The sequence below is a fragment of the Apodemus sylvaticus genome, chromosome 12 (genome assembly GCF_947179515.1).
Source record: "Apodemus sylvaticus chromosome 12, mApoSyl1.1, whole genome shotgun sequence".
NCBI classification, from domain to species: Eukaryota; Metazoa; Chordata; class Mammalia; order Rodentia; family Muridae; genus Apodemus; species Apodemus sylvaticus.
In genome coordinates, this window is record NC_067483.1 from 86,920,888 (window position 1) to 86,937,744 (window position 16,857).

Below are 16,857 nucleotides of genomic sequence, written 5' to 3' on the forward strand. Positions count from 1 at the left end.
AGCAAATATTCATGTTAATGTCACATCTCTGTCTAGGGTGGAAAAAATATGCCTTGAAAACTAGGGTCCCTTGAAACAGTCCTGTGTTTACACTCAGGCTAGTGGGCCAGAAAGCAGTCACACTTGAACTATGAATTACTGAGAAGTGTATCTAAAATGCTTAAAGTAACATTAATAAGATTTAAAATGCTACAGCGTTCATCAAGAAATTCCATTTACAATCTTACATGAAAGATCTGCTCCACATAATCTGCTACACAAAGCAAGCTACAACTAGCTACTGTTTCACTGTGCTATTACCAAATGTTAGGTTGATACCCAAGCTCTGGCTAAGGGCCTTCAGGACACAGCAGCTCTGCACTATGCTATGGAAGGCAGACAGTATAGAAAGGCAGAAACCGCCTTGAGGCACCGAGGCTTGGAAGTGATAGAACGCTCTCTTTACAATCTGCAGTTAGGTTATTACCCGTGATAAATTGATAACCATTCATTAACTTTGAGAGCAATAGACAACTGGCAGGCTATTTCATGCCTCAAAGAATTTATGGCAAAAGTGACAGGTGACTTTGAATTCAGAAAATAAAATAGGTTCTTGAAAAATGTTACTTCCATGCACTTGTCTTCTAAGTAAACTTGGAAGCAGATATGGGTGTTTGCTGGTGGTTAAAAATTAAAGATGGTGTTTCTCTGTATCCATAAAAGGCTTAGCGTAAGCACCATCAATCTCTCAACTAAATAAATACTCATGTATATGTTGTCTGTGTGTATAAAATACACATATATACATACATATGTGTGTATATGTATGTATATATGTGTGTGTGTGTGTGTGTGTGTGTGTGTATGTATATGAACCAGTTATTTAAGATACATCCACATCTAGCCCACACTAGATCATAAGATCTAATCCAACATCTACACTAGTGATCTGAATTAACACAGGGCACAATTAATAAGGGACTCACTTCCTCTGCTCCCTGTCACAGGGCTGGTTTGCCCTGAGGTCTTCTCCCTGTGCTTGTTCCCAAGCTGATCTGCATCTACAGCCCATTATTACCTGCTCTTTAGTGGCCACGGTCTTCAGAAGAATGCCTCTCCTGGGTCCCAGTTATTTGCCAGTTTGGCTGCCTTAGTGTCATCTCCATCACTTTTAAAACCTACCAAATTGGCTCCCTAATTCAGATAAATAAAACCGTATTAGGACCAAGCCAGTTGTTTAACTTCCATAAAGAGCAGTCAAGGCTGAGGTCAGTCCAGCCATCTCCTAGGAGCCTGGGATGAATATCCCTCGGGCCACTCCCACTGGAAGGCAAAAAAAAAAAACGTTTTCTCCCCTGATCTACCTGACCACAAGAACTGGAGGCAAACCTTCCCAGCTTCCACCATAACAGGGCTATAAAATGCTTCCATTAAAATATCTGTCACCATTTGCTACGAATGATATCCTCCCCATAAGACTTGCTTTTTATTGGCTTTTGTATTCAAAGAACCCTATCTAGGCTATGCTAGAGGCTGTGTGTTAGCCAAAAGCCAGAGAGACAGAGACAGACAGAGAGACAGACAGAGACAGAGATAGATAGATGGAACAGACAGAGAGAGACAGCGACAGAGGGGGCAGAATTTTGTAGTGGGATCTTAGGAACAATTCTAACAGTAGAAGCTGGGAGGCAGGCTCAGAGATTAGCCAGGCAGATTGCTATCAGGGGTTCTTCATGAAGGTGGGCACAGGTACCCAGCACAGACCTTGCCCATCTCAGGGCTCAGAACGCACCAAGCTCACGTCAGCCTGGCCCTATGCCAGATCACACAGTCCTCAAAAACCACCTCCCTAAGAGACCAAGCTTAAGTTCTTGCTCACTCACTACAACAAAGCCATTATACTTTTCTTTTTAAGATTTATTTATTTTATGTATATGAGTACACTGTAGCTGTCTTCGGACACCCCAGAAGGCGGCATCAGATCCCATTACAGATGGTTGTGAGTCACCATGTGCTCACTGGGAATTGAACTCAGGGACTTCTGGAAGAACAGTCAGTGTTCCTAAGTGCTAAGCCCTACTTCATCATTTCTTACATAGTGCCTGTCTGTCTGTCTATTTTTGAGACAAGGCATCATGGCTAGGCTGGCTTTGAACTGCCTATGAAGCATAGAATGCCTTTACCTCCCAAATTGTGGGACTACAGGTTGGTGCCATATGCCTGGTGCTGGGATCACACCCAGAGCCTCATGCATGCCAGGTAACACTTCACCCCTAAGCTACTTCTTCAGGCCCTTGTGTGAGCTTTTTAAACAACACAATTCATTCCCACACTGCCCATCTCTTGCCACCTCAGGCCACCACTGGCCGTGGTTATCTTTAAAAAAAAAAACCCTCCTCCCTTACTTACGATAGAGTGAGAATTCTCTGCACAGTTTGTATGGCCTTTCCCAGCTGGCTCTTCCTCACAGAATGAGGAGCACATTCTCTTCCCATTCAAGTACTTTTATTAAACTCAAACTGTTTTAGCAGCGGAAATGTCCAACTCATTGTTCCGCACCATGCAGACATGATAACCCTGTAGAAACCAGCCGGATGTCACATCTTAATACTTGACCTTACTCTACCAGACAGACACTTACTGATTCTTTCCAAAACCTGTCTTAAAGGCCCTCCTGTTCTATGGCCGACACCAGCGCAAACATTCCTACGGTGCTTTGCCTAAACTTGAGTTATGTAAGTTAAATACATACATGATTTTGTCACCTACCAGTCTGTGTGTTTCCCAAGGACAGGACCCATATTTCCTGCTCCGGTGCTCTTTTTTTCTGGTTGGGTAAAGAAACGCTCAGAAGATACCAGGCAAAATGAAATGACATTGAAAAGATTATCAAGAGGCCAGGGAGATGGCCTAACAAATACCGGCACTTGCACCAAGCTTAACAAACTGTGAAGGCTGGTTTTCTCCCACAGTTGGACACAGGCCAAGTCATTTCGGAAGAGGGAACCTCTACTGAGAAAATGCCCCACTGCACTGGACTGTGGGCAAGCCTTTGGTGCATTTTCTTAGCTGATGATTGATGCAGGAGTGTCTATCCTACAGGGGTTGGTGTCGCTGGGTGGGCGCTCCTGGAGGGTATGAGAAAGAAACCCAAGCAAGCCATAAGGAGCAAGCCAATCAGCAGCGACCCTGAGCCTCTGCCCAAGCTCATGCCTAAGTTCCCTTAGTGATGGACAGAGATGGAGCATGTGACTGAAGCTCACAGAAGCTGTCCTCTGATATCTGCATATATGCACTGTGATATGTATGCGGGGAGGGGGGGAGGGAGGGATTAGTCGGGCTGGAGAGATGGCCCAGTGGTCAAGAGCACTGACTGTTCTTCTGAAGGTCCTGAGTTCAAATCCCAGCAACCACACGGTGGCTCACAACCATACGCCGTAATGAGATCTGACTCCCTCTTCTGGAATGTCTAAAGACAGCTACAGTGTACTTACATATAATAAATAAATCTTTTAAAAAACAATTAGTCAACTAATGTGGGGTTAAAGGTTATCACCAAGTCCCCAAGTCCAATATACTTTTCCAGAGTGAATCTTGATCAAATTGTAAAACTAACTGATTATATATCAAGAAATACCTTTTTTAATATTTAAAATATAAAAGAATACAAATTATCTTATTTGGTTCCTATATCACAACCAAGATTGTGCTTCTCTACAACTTCAATTTTGCTTACTTATGTTTACACTGGGTAGTAATGCAACATATCTAGAGATATAGTAATGTAAATTTAGACAACATAACTTGGAAAATATCCTTAGGTCCCTATTTCCTAGTAACTTCAACAAATGCCAAGAAAGAAAACCTTAGAGAATCCATTAGTGCTTTAATTAATTTTAAGAGTTTTAATTGGCATATCCTTAGTTTGTGCTGATTTTACAAGTGTTTGAAAACAGTTATTGGATTAAACCTCCCATCTTGTTTATACTCTTAATTAGCTAAGCAAATCCCTTTCTATTCGCCTTCGACAGCACAAAGGAACTTCAAGCCAGCATATCACAATGACCGTAAACTACTAATTAATAAGTATACCTTTAATATGTTTATGGCTTAATACATTTCTACCATACCTCAGTGATTATTAACCAGGTTAGCCCATCGTCAGGCTATTGATTTAACGCCAAGATGACCTGGAGCTCTGTATGTATCTGGAGAAAATATAGGCATGAGGGAGGAGGCACCCATGGTCCCAACTGCTTAGAGAACACGTGCAAGCTCTTGGGTTTATCGTATGTGTCCAAGTGTCATGGGCTAAGAATCCCATCTCATTTTCTTTTCTCTTTTCTTTTCTTTCTTTTTTCTTTTCTTTTTCTTTTTAAACACTTGTTTATTGTCTTTACATGAGTACACCAGACACACCAGAAAAGAGCATCAGATCCCATTACAGATGGTTGTGAGCCACCATGTGGTTGCTGGAAATTGAACTCAGGACTTCTGGAAGAGCAGTCAGTGCTCTTAACCTCTGAGCCATCTCTCCAGCCCCCCTATACCCTCAGATCTCATTTTCAAAAGAAGTTAATCCAAACACTTATTCTGTATCTGAAATGCCAACAGTCTCCATGGGACACTAGGATATTCTTAAAAAGTCGTCTGAGTAGATCATCTAGGCATTGGGCAGGAAAAAATAATTAATGGAGAATGTCACAAAATGCAGATGTGTTATGAGGCCTGGGGGCATGGTTCAATGGCAGGGAATGTGCATGAAGTCCTGAGTTCAATCCCTAGCACTAAACCCACGCCATCCTGCCCCACCCCGAAAAAAAGAATCTGCAGTCCATTGTGAAAACTTAGGACAGAAGGGATTTCAGCAAAATGGCTTCCTAGGGGTACCTGATGAACTTCTTATACAACAAAAGACCAAAGAAAACCAATAGCTACTGTACTGTGTGCTTGAGTAGGAGCCAACAGAGTGAATTAGGAAAGATACTGAAACAGAGAAACGCGGTGGCAATATAAAGAATGGAACTAATCACACAGCACCTATGGCCCCATCTCGAGTGCAACCTTGAACGAGGAAGGACTTCCCTCTGCAGAGAAGACAAGCGGGAGGCCCCAGACATTCCCAGAGAAGTACACGCTATTGTAGCGGCCTATCACTCCTAGACCCTGAACCAGATCTGGTTCCCAGACAATTACAAGGCACGGAGCCAAAAACCTAATGAACAGAGGATACACACAGGACGTACACACAACGAAGCAATACTCAACCCCGGCAAAATAAAGAATGGAGTCCTGTCATTGTGGGCAATGTGGTTGGAACTGGAAGGAATGAGCCAGGCACTGAATCAGACAGCATCTTCTCACTCACGCGAAGAACCTAAAATAATGACCTCACAGAAGTGAAATGCAGAGGTCACTGGACAGGAGGAAGGGTGTGGGGAGAGAACAAGTACCAGACACCAAAATGCAGTGAGATGCAGAAACAAGGTGCTGTTCTACAGCACAGCAGGAAGCCTGTTCTGGAGCAGTGTAGTGTATAAAACAAAGAACTGCAATGAGTTCAAAGCCACAAACTCAAAGAAAGATATGTTTAGGAGGAAAATGTTAACTAGCTAATTTGGTTGGTTACTCTATATTGCACAAAAGTGTCAAACCATTACAATTATTATGTTAAGTTTTTTTGTTTGTTTTTTTTGTTTTGTTTTGTTTTGTTTTTTGAGACAGGGTTTCTCTGTGTAGTCCTGGCTGTCCTGGAATTCACTCTGTAGACCAGGCTGGCCTCGAACTCAGAAATCTACCTGCCTCTGCCTCCCAAGTGCTGGGATTACAGGCGTGCGCTACCACGCCCGGCTATGTTAAGTTATTTTCATTACAAAATGTAGCCTGGAAAAACAAAAACAAAAACAAAAGGTCACAATTAAGGAACAATTCCAGAATAACAAAGTTCCTACAATGTGTGACATCAGAATAGATTTAGACCTGAAGAAAGGAAACAGTCAATAGATAAAGACTATGGTGTAAGGCTGGGGGTTTGCTCAGTAGGACAATGCTCGCCTAGCATGCTTGAGGCCCTGGGATTGATTCCGTTGCTGCCACTCCACAAAAACCATCCACCAAAATTTTGGTGGCACAAACTTAGATAATTCCAGCACTTAGAAAGCTGGGGGAGGAGGATTGTTGTAAGGCCAGTCTAAGGTAAAAGGCAAATGCCAGGCAAGGTGAGGCTATATAGCCAGACCCTGGAGAGGAAGAGAGGAAAAACAGCAGGGCACGGAGGGGAAACAAAAGATCCTTGTTCTGAGAAAACAGAAGCCGAGGGGCTGGGAAGATGCTCAATGGGTAAAGTGCTGACCATGAAAACCTGGATTTTCAGGCCCTCATAAAAAGTTGGAGGTGGTGCCACACACTTGTAGTGCTGGGGACTCAGGAGGCTTCCCTAGCACTCACTGGCCCCACCTACCTGGAGGCTGCCAGGTCCCAGTGAGAGATCCTATCTCAAGAAAAACAAGGACAGTGATCGAGGGGAAACATCCAAGGCTGACCAGTTGACCTCTGGCCCCTGCATACATTCCTGTGTAGACATATGCGTATGTGTGTGTGTGTGAGCATGCGCACACACACAGGAACATATACCTCAGTCTACCCACAAGGAAAGAAGAATCAGGGAGAGAGGCGGAAAGACAAAGGGAATGAGCTGAGCACTGTTGTTTAAGACTGTAATTCCAGTACTTTGGAGGTTAAGGCAAAAAGAGGAGTTCAAGGCCAGCCTCACCTACATAGCAAGTTCAATGCCAGCCTCTCCTATATAACACATTCAGGGCCAGCCTCACCTTACATAGCAAGTTCAGTGAACTTCTCCTAGATAGGAAGTTCAAGGACAACCTCTCCTACTCAGGAAATGCAAGGCCAACCTGGGCAATGTAATATCCTTTAAAAAAAATACAAAAAGGAAGGAATAGAAGAATATTATATATGCATATCGCATATTACATATGCAGCCTAGCTTTAAAGTGGTTCAATAAATGTATGTGTGTATAAATAAAGAGCAACTACAATGATGAAGCTTACATGGGACATGTTACTTTTGCTAAATTTGGATAAAGGGCATAGGAAACTTCTCTGTACTCTCAACTTTCCTGTAACTTTGAGATTATACCAAAATAAAACTTCTTTAAAAAAAAAAAAGTGTAACCAATTAGGAAGCATACTTAAAGAAGAGAATGCATTCACAATGAGCCTTTAATTTCAACTATAATTAGCAAACTAACAAAAATATACTTTGCAATGAAAAGATCTAAAAGTTAATGTGATATAAAGCGCAGATAAATATTTTATGAGTTATTAAAGCTTACTGGAGCGCAGCAATTACACTCTGGTGCTGTTTACTGTTCTGCTCGGATTTCATCCTGGGCCCATCAGGGAGCCCCTGAGTAAGATTAAAACAGTGTGTCTCTTATCTATAAATAGACTGTTAGAGCCAAATCGAGAGAAGTTCTATAAATATGAAGGAAGCGTGTTCCTTAAATCAACTAGATTAAGAACTGCAGAGGTATCAAATTTGGCTGCTAGACTGTAAGAGCTCATTAGCAAAGCACAAATCAGCTACAGGAGGTAGGACAGCTGACCCAGTCTTGAGTCACAAAACCTGAAGATATGTGATGTCATGATGCTCTGATGATTCCACAGTTCCAAAACACCTGACTCTAGTTTGCCAGTGATTCCCATAATTTTTAAGTGTGGGGAAGGATAGGAGACACATTCAAGACGGGGTTTCTCTGTGTAGCCCTGGCTGTCCTGGAGCTCGCTCTGTAGATCAGACTGGCCTCAAACTCACAGAGATCCACCTGCCTCTGCCTCCCAAGTGCTGGGATTAAAAGTGTGCACCACCGCCTCCCAGCTAAATTTGTTTTAGAATGGGACAAACACAAACCAAAGGTCAATTGCCCAGCACTGCACCACAAGTCACAAAAGTTCTCAGACCGCTCCTTGGTCTTGATTAACATTACTCCTGCTGTGATGAAACTCCACAAGCAAAAGTAGGCTGGGGAGGAAAGGGTTTCTGTTTCACTCACAGCTCCATTTAATTTAACCCTTCATCCAAGGAATTCTGCACAGCAAATCAAGCAGGGCAGGACCCTGGAGGCAGAAGCTGATACCAAGGCCACAGAGGGGCTCTACTCGCCAACTCGTTCACCAGGGCCTGCTCAGCCCGCTTTCTTATAGAACCCAGGACCACCAGCCCAGGGATGGCTCCACCCACATCAATAATCAGAGGCTCTTGACTTTATGAAAAATATTCCACAAGTAAACGCACAGCACATTCTTCAACATTTACACACAGCAGGGCAGGAAGGCAGCTCCCAAGTCATCAGTTCTTCTCTGTGTTAGCCGGTTTCACATTAACTCTAACAGCGTATTTCCCCAAATTATTATACAAAGAGTAAAGGGGTTGTTTTGGCTCATAGTTGCAGAGGTTCAAGTCCTAGGTCAAGCACACCAATCCCAATGAGCCTGCTGACACATTAGCCTATCATGGCAGGAGCAAATGGCAGAAAAAAAACCACGTACCTACTAAGCAAAGGAAGTCCCTTTGGGGGCTGACCCTCAGTGACCTAAAGACCTCCCATCCTACCTGCCCTCACTACAGGTTCCACCATCTCCCAGGGACACCATCCCGGGGACCAAGTCTCTAACACATGGGCCCTCAGTGATATTTAAGACCCAAACTATAACTCTGCTACTGTCAGATGAGAAGCGGCTTTCTATACAGTCAGATCCTTACAGGTTTAAAAAATAAATTAAAAAGCTTCAAACATCCACTCCGCCTCCACCGTGTACACTCCTAGCCCCAGCTCAAACCAACACACAGAACAGTGTAAGCAGAATGCTCAGTTTCTGAACTGCAGGTTACAATGTGGCCAGTTATCCCTTGACACGCTCAGGGGAGTCTCTTTATGTAACAATGAGAAGGCAAGGGAAGAGGTCCCAGATGACTCCTTCAGCTACAAAATTACTTAAATTCAAGGCACCTATGGAGACATCTGCCAGCTCAGAGAAACAACAAGTCCAAGGCTGTACTCCCGACTCAGCAGGGAGTTAGGAGAGGCACAGCTAGTATGAGAGAAATAGACGTTGAAGCCAGAGGACACCAAGACAGCGAAGCAGTACACAGGAGAAAACCGGGCAGTTCAAGAGAAGAGAGGCATCAACCACGAGGGACACAGAAACCAAAGCCACAGGAGCCAGGCTGTTAGCTACATCCAAAAGACACACAAAAGCAAATGTGAACTGGAAAAGCACTCTGGGATGTCTATATGTCTGTATGACCCCCTACATCCCAGTCCTAGACAAACACCCCGAAAAAAATCAAAGGATGTCCACAACAAAGCTTATATGTGACTGTTCATAACAATAACATTCACAAAAACCACATCGGGAGGCATAAAGGGAGCCACCGGACAGACATCTAGTTCCACATGCATAAAATAGCTGAGAAAGACAAATTCATGGAGACAGAAAACAGAGTAGAAATTACCAGGAGCTGGGGCGAAGGGAAGAGGAGGAGTTACTGTCTATCAATTATAGATCAGAATATATTGTATGGATTTTCAATAAAAATAAATAAATAATTTGGTAAAAAAAAAAAAAAAAAAACAGACAGCTATTTTTTTGATGTTCAAGATGATGAAAGGTTTGAAACCGGAACGCAGACAGGGGCAGGATGCTAGATGCAATTAATGTTGCTGAACTGCACACTTGAAACAAGCAAAACAGCACACTTTAGGCTATTTCAGTACAAAAAAAAAAATTTAAAGAAAAGTAAGTTAAAATAGAGGGAACCTAAGAAAATGGAGGATAGATATCAAGAGTAGGAAGTGGTTTGCAGTTACCATGGTAACAACTCCTGTAACCTGGAGGATGAGCAGTGAGGGTGGAAAGAAGGGTGTTGATCTCGCTAAGTCTGAGATGTAGAACCAAGAGGTCAGGCTGACAGTCGAGTAGGCAGGATTGAAGGAAAGATGGTAAGGACTTCTGGGTAGGGGACTCGCAGAGCACAGTCCTAAAGCCCCCTCCCCCCCCCCACCAGGTAGCAGTGCTAGGCAGGGTTTATCTGTGATCAGGAATGCAAGACAGTGGTACAATCATCCCAAAATGGTGATTTCCCAGCTAGGTAATGCCAAGACAAGCATGGTCTGCACTATAAACAGACAAAGCTTTCTCTGGAATCTATTTAGAACACAAGGATGCATTATTACTCCCTAACATGACACAAACCACCCAAGGAAATGTTTTCATGTAAGACTGAGCCCCAAATAGATGGCGCCTAGACCTCCCCAGTCTAGGAGAAAGGGTCATACTAAAGGATGACATGGAGATGCGATCTGAGACACATCGATATGGGGAAAGTCAAGGGCAAAGAGGGGAATTTTGTCAGTAACAGAAGACACAGTGGGAATCCACAGAGTAGAAACCTGGGCCAGCGGTGGTAGCTACACCTCACTGTGCATACACGAGACTGCTCACTTCAGCATGGTCAACTTTGTTATATAAATTCCACCCTAATGGAAAAAAAATTTAATAAATTAATCAACCTTAACACATCATCCCTTAATTGGACCCACCAGATGTGAAGAAGCAAACAAACAAAAAAAGTCATATTTAAGAGACATTTACGCACTGAGTAGACATTCTCTGGTACTACGGAACTGCTTTTGCTAAGCACCATGACACATACCCATAATCCCAGTGACAGCAAGGACAGATGGGTCCTTACAAAGGATTCTACCTCGAGCCTGGTGTGTTGGTACATGCCTTTAATGAGGCAGAGGCAGGTAGATCTCTGAGTTCAAAGCCAGCCTGGTCTACAAAATGAGTTCCAGGGCAGCCAGGGCTACACAGAGAAACCCTGTCTCAAAAAATAAACAAGCGGGCAAACCAAAAGCACTTTATCTTATGAAGGTATACTTTTCTCCTAGGCTGTAAAGAGCAGCCAGCACGCACGTTATAAATGCCCGAGCACATACACACTGTTGTTAACAGTCTGCTTGTTCTGAGCCAATGCTCTCCCGCCCAGATGCCCCTAGAAGCATAAAGTTTGATACCAGCAGACACTGCTTCCACTCAGCAATGCAGGCAGTGCCCATCCCAGTCAGACGAAGAATGGCTGAAGGCAAGAGATGAAGACATTACAAGCCTCAGAACATGGCTGACTGGCCACCAAGCCGTATACACACATGGAACTCTAGAGTGACCAGTGGCACCCTGCCTCTGTCCAGCTGGCTGCAGAGCAGAGGTAAGGCGGTTTCTCCAGTGCCGGTTCCCTGAAAGAAATACAGTCTACTCAGCTCCTAGCTCTGCCCATTGATGGCAGTGACAACAGGCAACACCAGCTCCAGGGTTCCAGTCATAGCAGTTCCTGGGAGGCTGAGGCAGGAGGATCAGGAGTTCTAGACCAGACTTCTCCACACAGTCAGTTCCAGGACAGCATGGGCTACATGAGCCTCCGTCTCAAAAACTGGTAGGTGGGTAGGTAGGTAACAGATGAAGTTAACCTCTGACCCATACACACACACACACACACACACACACACACACACACACACACACATGCATACATACACACACCACACAAATGAAACCAAGTTGTTCCAGGGCTTTGTGGGCATAATAACTTGAAGTCCCAAGAAATAAAAGCAACATACCTCTCAGCAGAGCATCAAACCACAGAATCGGATGGACCAAGGAACCACTGAGGGTCCCAAGAGTTTCTAATCACAAGCAGATAACCCCATTTTTGCTTTCTTCTGACATACACTGCTACTGCCTGTACCATAAAGTCCTGCAGATTCTCAAAGATTTTACTCTTCAGATAACAAACTTAATTTTTGATTGTACCCAGATGAATCTGTTTTCTTTAAGTTACCAAGGTTAATGTGATGAAAGGAGGTTTTTGCTCTGATGATATGGACATCTCTCCTGATTACGTGAACATTAAGCCACATGATGAACTGTTGGCAAGTGCTTAGAATCTAGTTTGCTCATGAAACATTCACATTAATTCAAGCAGAGCATTAAAGAACGTTACATAATGAGTCACGGTAAAACGGCAAAGAAGCCAGGTGTAGAGGCTCTTGCCTGTAATCCCAGCTCCCACGAGGTACAGCCAAAACGGTAAGGAGCTTCAGACAAGTATTGGCTATGCGGCCAAATGGAGGCCAGCCTGAGCTATATGAGATCTTGTCTGACTAAGTAATAAAGAGATGAAGTGAGGAGGCAGCTAAGAGAACCACTAAGGGGTCCGGGAGATGTGTATGTGGGTAAAGTGTGTGTGCGGGACACACCCGCAGCAACCTGAGCGAACAGTCCCAGCATCTACGCAAAAAGAACAGACATAGACACAAACACACACATTCATGCCAAACACACTCACAAACACACACACACTCGTGCACACACATACTCATGGACTCATACTCAAGAGAACACCCATGCACAGACACAAGCTCCCCTCACCTGAAGGTCTTTTTATGGGGCAGGGAGATGCATGATAGCATAATTATATTTTCTGATACAACGTGTCCCGCGAAGCTTTCTTACAGAACATGGTACAAATAAGATGACATTGTACAGGAAAAAACTCAGCTGAACTAACACTGCGTGGTAAACATGATAATTGGTATCTCTCTCTCTTTTCTCTTTTACTCTACTTGAAGCCGTTTTAATAAAAAAAGGAAGGTAACCTCAACGCAACCCAAGTAATTTTCCTAGTTTCAGATAACAATGCACATTTTTAAATGCATCATTATTTATTCATACTTTTAACAGATGTCAGTCAGAAGAAGTGTGTGGGAAAAAACACGTAATTTCAACATGAATAGGAATAACCACACCTTACCTGGGAGGGATTTAAAAGCAAAATCTTGTCTGTACATTTTTTCCAATCCCTAGAACTCTTAGTTCTCATAGTAATGTTGTACTGTCACCAAATGCAGAATTACTATTCACATATGAGACATTTCTGCAGAAACAGGAAGATAGCAGGGGCTGAACTCAAGGACAATTTGCTATTTGATTTGGGCAAATTAAAATCCTTCCAGTCTTTAGTTTCGTAATGAATAAAATATGACTTATATCAAAAAATTTTGTTAGAAAAATTCTAAATTAAATGATTAAATGAGATCATGAAAAGCCAGTGGTATGTGGTCAGACACACAGCAAGCCAGACACACACACAGCAGGTCAGACACACACAGAATGGTCATTACCTCACACCTGCTGTGACTGTCACTATTTGTGTTTGCTGGTGGTCTTAGGGAACCCCTGTGAAGGGTCATTCAACCTCCTAGACAGACGAATGGGTAGGCAGGCGGAAAGACAGAGAGAAGGAAGATGAGGAGGGAGGAGGGAGAGGAAAGAAATGAATGTGCTTATCAATACATAATCTATCTTAGGCTTTGCCTTCAGGGCTGGACATTATCCTATAACGTAGCTGTTTTCATTACCGTCAACCCATTTTACCACTGAGAAAAAAGGGTATACTCCTAATTTATCACATTTATAAAGAGATGGTGTAATGGAAGCATTAACCAGAATCCCATCTTAATGTCCCTCGACACACAGGACTTTATGAACCAGCCCTCAAGAATGGATGGCAGAGAGCCAGCAAGATGGCTCAGTGGATAAAGGTGCTTGCCACTAAATCTAACGACACGAGTTCAATTCCCGGGATCCACCTCAGAGAGAACTGAATCCCACATGTTGTCCTCTGACCCCCAAATGCATGCAGTAGCATGAATGCATGCTTGCATGAATGCATTAAATTAGTAAGTGTAACTTCTTAAAGTTAATTTTGTAAAAATGTAAAGAGTCAGTCATTGTGGAGCATGGGTGGACCTCTGTGAGATCAGGACCAGGATGGTCTACAGAGAGCATTCCAGGCCAGCTAGGGCTACACAGTGAGACTCTGTCTTTTAAAAAAATTTTTTTCAAAACTAATAGATGGTAATCTGAATGTGATGGTAGACTGTTAAGGCAAAAGGATCATGACTTCAGGTCAAGATGACCAACCTCGAAAAAGTGTCTCAAAAGGCTGGGTAATATCGGATTCACAACCCAATGGACACTGTCAGTGATGCTGAGCTGTAACTATGGTAATTCAAGAAGTTTCCAATCAAAGGGGAACCAAAAGCACTTAATTCTAATCCTTGAATTAACTGATCCCTCACCTCTGAAACAGCCTGGGGTGAGCATGTCACATGTATATAACAATTTGGCACAGCATGAACTTTGACCCTCACTGCAATCCCACTGCATAGGTAGAAATATCTCATTTTATGAATGACAATGAACACTGGCCCATGCCAGGTCACATTGCTAGCAAGCAGAAGTACTCAGAGGAAGGTTGTCCTGTTCCAAATACAGTGTCTGTCGATGCCTTGTTCCTCATGGAACTTGAGCGCATGCGTGAATGCTGTCCTGCATCTCTGGCACCCCCAATCAAAGAATTGAGTGTAATCCCAGCGCTCACAGCCTGAGGCAAGGGGACTACCATAAAATCAAGGCCGGCCTAAGATATACAGTCCTAGGCCTGCCCAGTTTAATCTGTCTCAGGGGTTCTCAGCACTCATTTTTTCTCTTTGACCCCTCATGGTGTGGTGACCCCCCCAAACATAAAATTATTTTCATTACAACCTCATAACTTTAATTTTGCTACTATCATGAACAGTAAGTACCTGTAAGTATTTGTGTTTTCTGATGGTCTGAGCTGACCCCTATGAAAGGCTCATTCAACCTCCCAGACGGAGAAAGGAAGATGGAGGGAGGGAGGAGGGAGAGGAAAGAAATGAACATAAGGAAACACACTAGCCACTGGACCTAAATGGAAGGCAGAGAACCTCCCAGATCACAATAAACAAAAGTCCGTACCAAAAGCCAGTGGTGGCGCACACGTTTAATCCCTAGCGCTCCAAGAGGCAGAGGCAGGTGGATCTTTGTGAGTTCTGGGCCAGCCTGGTCTACAGAGCAAATTCCAGGATAGCCAGGGATTCACAGAGAAACCCTGTCGAAATAAACAAATGCATCCTTTGAAATAAGCAAGAATACACTACACAATGAAAGATAAAATACTTAGTGCATGAGAATGGAGAAGCACCAATAATCAACAGAGGTGGGACAGCTGAAGAATTTGTTCCCAGAAAGAACAAGGAAAAGAACAGGAAATACCCTCCCTACAAGTACTTCCGGGAGGTGTGGCTCCACCCCACCCCCAACAGGCAGGGCTGTGTCCACTCACCTCTCACTTAACATCACTGGACGCAGCAGCCAAATGGTTCCCAGGCCTTGCAAGGACTCTAAGGACTCCACCTCCCACAAGCACCTTGCTCATTAAAGTCTACTCATTAAAAGTTGGGTTACAAATTAAAATCAAATCCACTTATTTGATCTGCGACTGTAAAAATTAATCATTGAAGGTCGTTATTACATGAATCATATCATTCAAAATAGGCCTGGGGGTTTTAAAACAGTTTTATAAAAGTATTCGTCGGCATGACCTGAATATCCCTGCTGAAACAGGAGAGACTTTACCGTCATCCAGCGTGACAGAGGCCAAGCTCAAGAGCTTCAGCTGAGAACAGGAGAAGTGAGACTTGCTGTGGAACTCCGAGGTCGGCTGAGGAAAAGCAGCAGAGCCTGTGAACAAGATGTTACGCCTCACATTTCTTTATTTCAGCGCTTATGTGGAAGTCAGAGGACAGCCGGTGGGAGTCTGTTTTCTTCTACCTGTGGGCCCTGGAACTGAACTCAGGTCAAAAGACTTGGCAGCAAGCCCCTTTCTCCACTCAGCCGTCTCACCGACCCCAGCAATAGATTGAGAGAAGTCGGAAAAATGAAGGCAGGAAAGTGTCCAAGTATTTAGCTTCAAAGGATTCTCTAGGAAACTGCAAACTTTGGCCACTGAGGTGTTTGCTGAGCCTGAATCTCTGGGAATACACAGAGAACTGAGACGACGTCTCTACCTCAGGAGGCCAAATGCAAAGATCAAATAACGAGCATGGCCTAACCGAGTCTATCATTAGTCTCTCATCACTGTGGCAGACACCTGACAGAAGGTCCTGTCCACCTTAGGGGCAGCACCGAGGCAGGAGGGACTCAGTTCACGACGGTGGGGCACTCGGAATAGTTGTCCACATTTTGGAAGCAACAACAGACTAGGAAACAGGGCCAGGGCCCAACTTTGATGGAAATGGTCAACACAGTCAGGGGGCTCAGCCTAAGGTATGTATCTGGTTGATCCCGGCACTTGGGAGGCAGAGGCAGGCGGATTTCTGAGTTCAAGGCCAACCTGGTCTACAGAGTGAGTTCCAGGACTATGCAGAGAAACCCTATCTCGAAAAACCAAAAAAAAAAAAAAAGAGAGAGAGAACCAACTCCACAAACTTCCCTCAGACATTAACATGTAGGCTGCTGTGTGCACACACACATAAGTAAACAAATGAATAAACAAATAAGTGACAATTTCCAAACTAAATAAAACCAGGTGGAGACGGGCCCGCCAGATGGCTTGGCACTTAACAGAGCTTTTGGACCCTGACATTCCGGGTTCAAGTTCCAGGTCAGTGGAAGAAGAAATACACTCTCCTGGAAGTTGTGTTTGACCTCTACAGGTGTTCTGTGTCACAGATGTGCCCAAAGTGGGGGGTCGAGGGGAGCTGAGAGGAAGACACAGAGGAGAGGCTCACACCGCTAGGGATCTTGGCGTGGAGATCTCAAGGTACAGCAGCCAGGAAAGCTTAGGTCCAGGCAAGGAAGTGCATGCCTTCAATCCCAGGAGACTGAGGCAAGCAGATCTCAGAGTTCAAGGTCAGCCTGGGACAAAGC

At 43.9% G+C, this 16,857-nt stretch overlaps 1 protein-coding gene across 3 annotated transcripts in view; it reads right to left on the reverse strand.

Moving 5' to 3' along the window:
• Positions 1-16,857, reverse strand: part of Smyd3 (SET and MYND domain containing 3) — a 563,480-nt gene that overhangs the window by 528,926 nt on the left and 17,697 nt on the right. The window contains exon 1 of one of the 3 annotated variants that reach the window (XM_052199951.1): positions 2,389-2,464. The exons of the other annotated variants lie outside the window; for them this stretch is intronic. The gene's annotated coding sequence lies outside the window, so the exon portion shown is untranslated. Of the gene's footprint in view, positions 1-2,388; positions 2,465-16,857 lie in introns of those variants that run through there. 3 annotated transcript variants of the gene reach the window in all.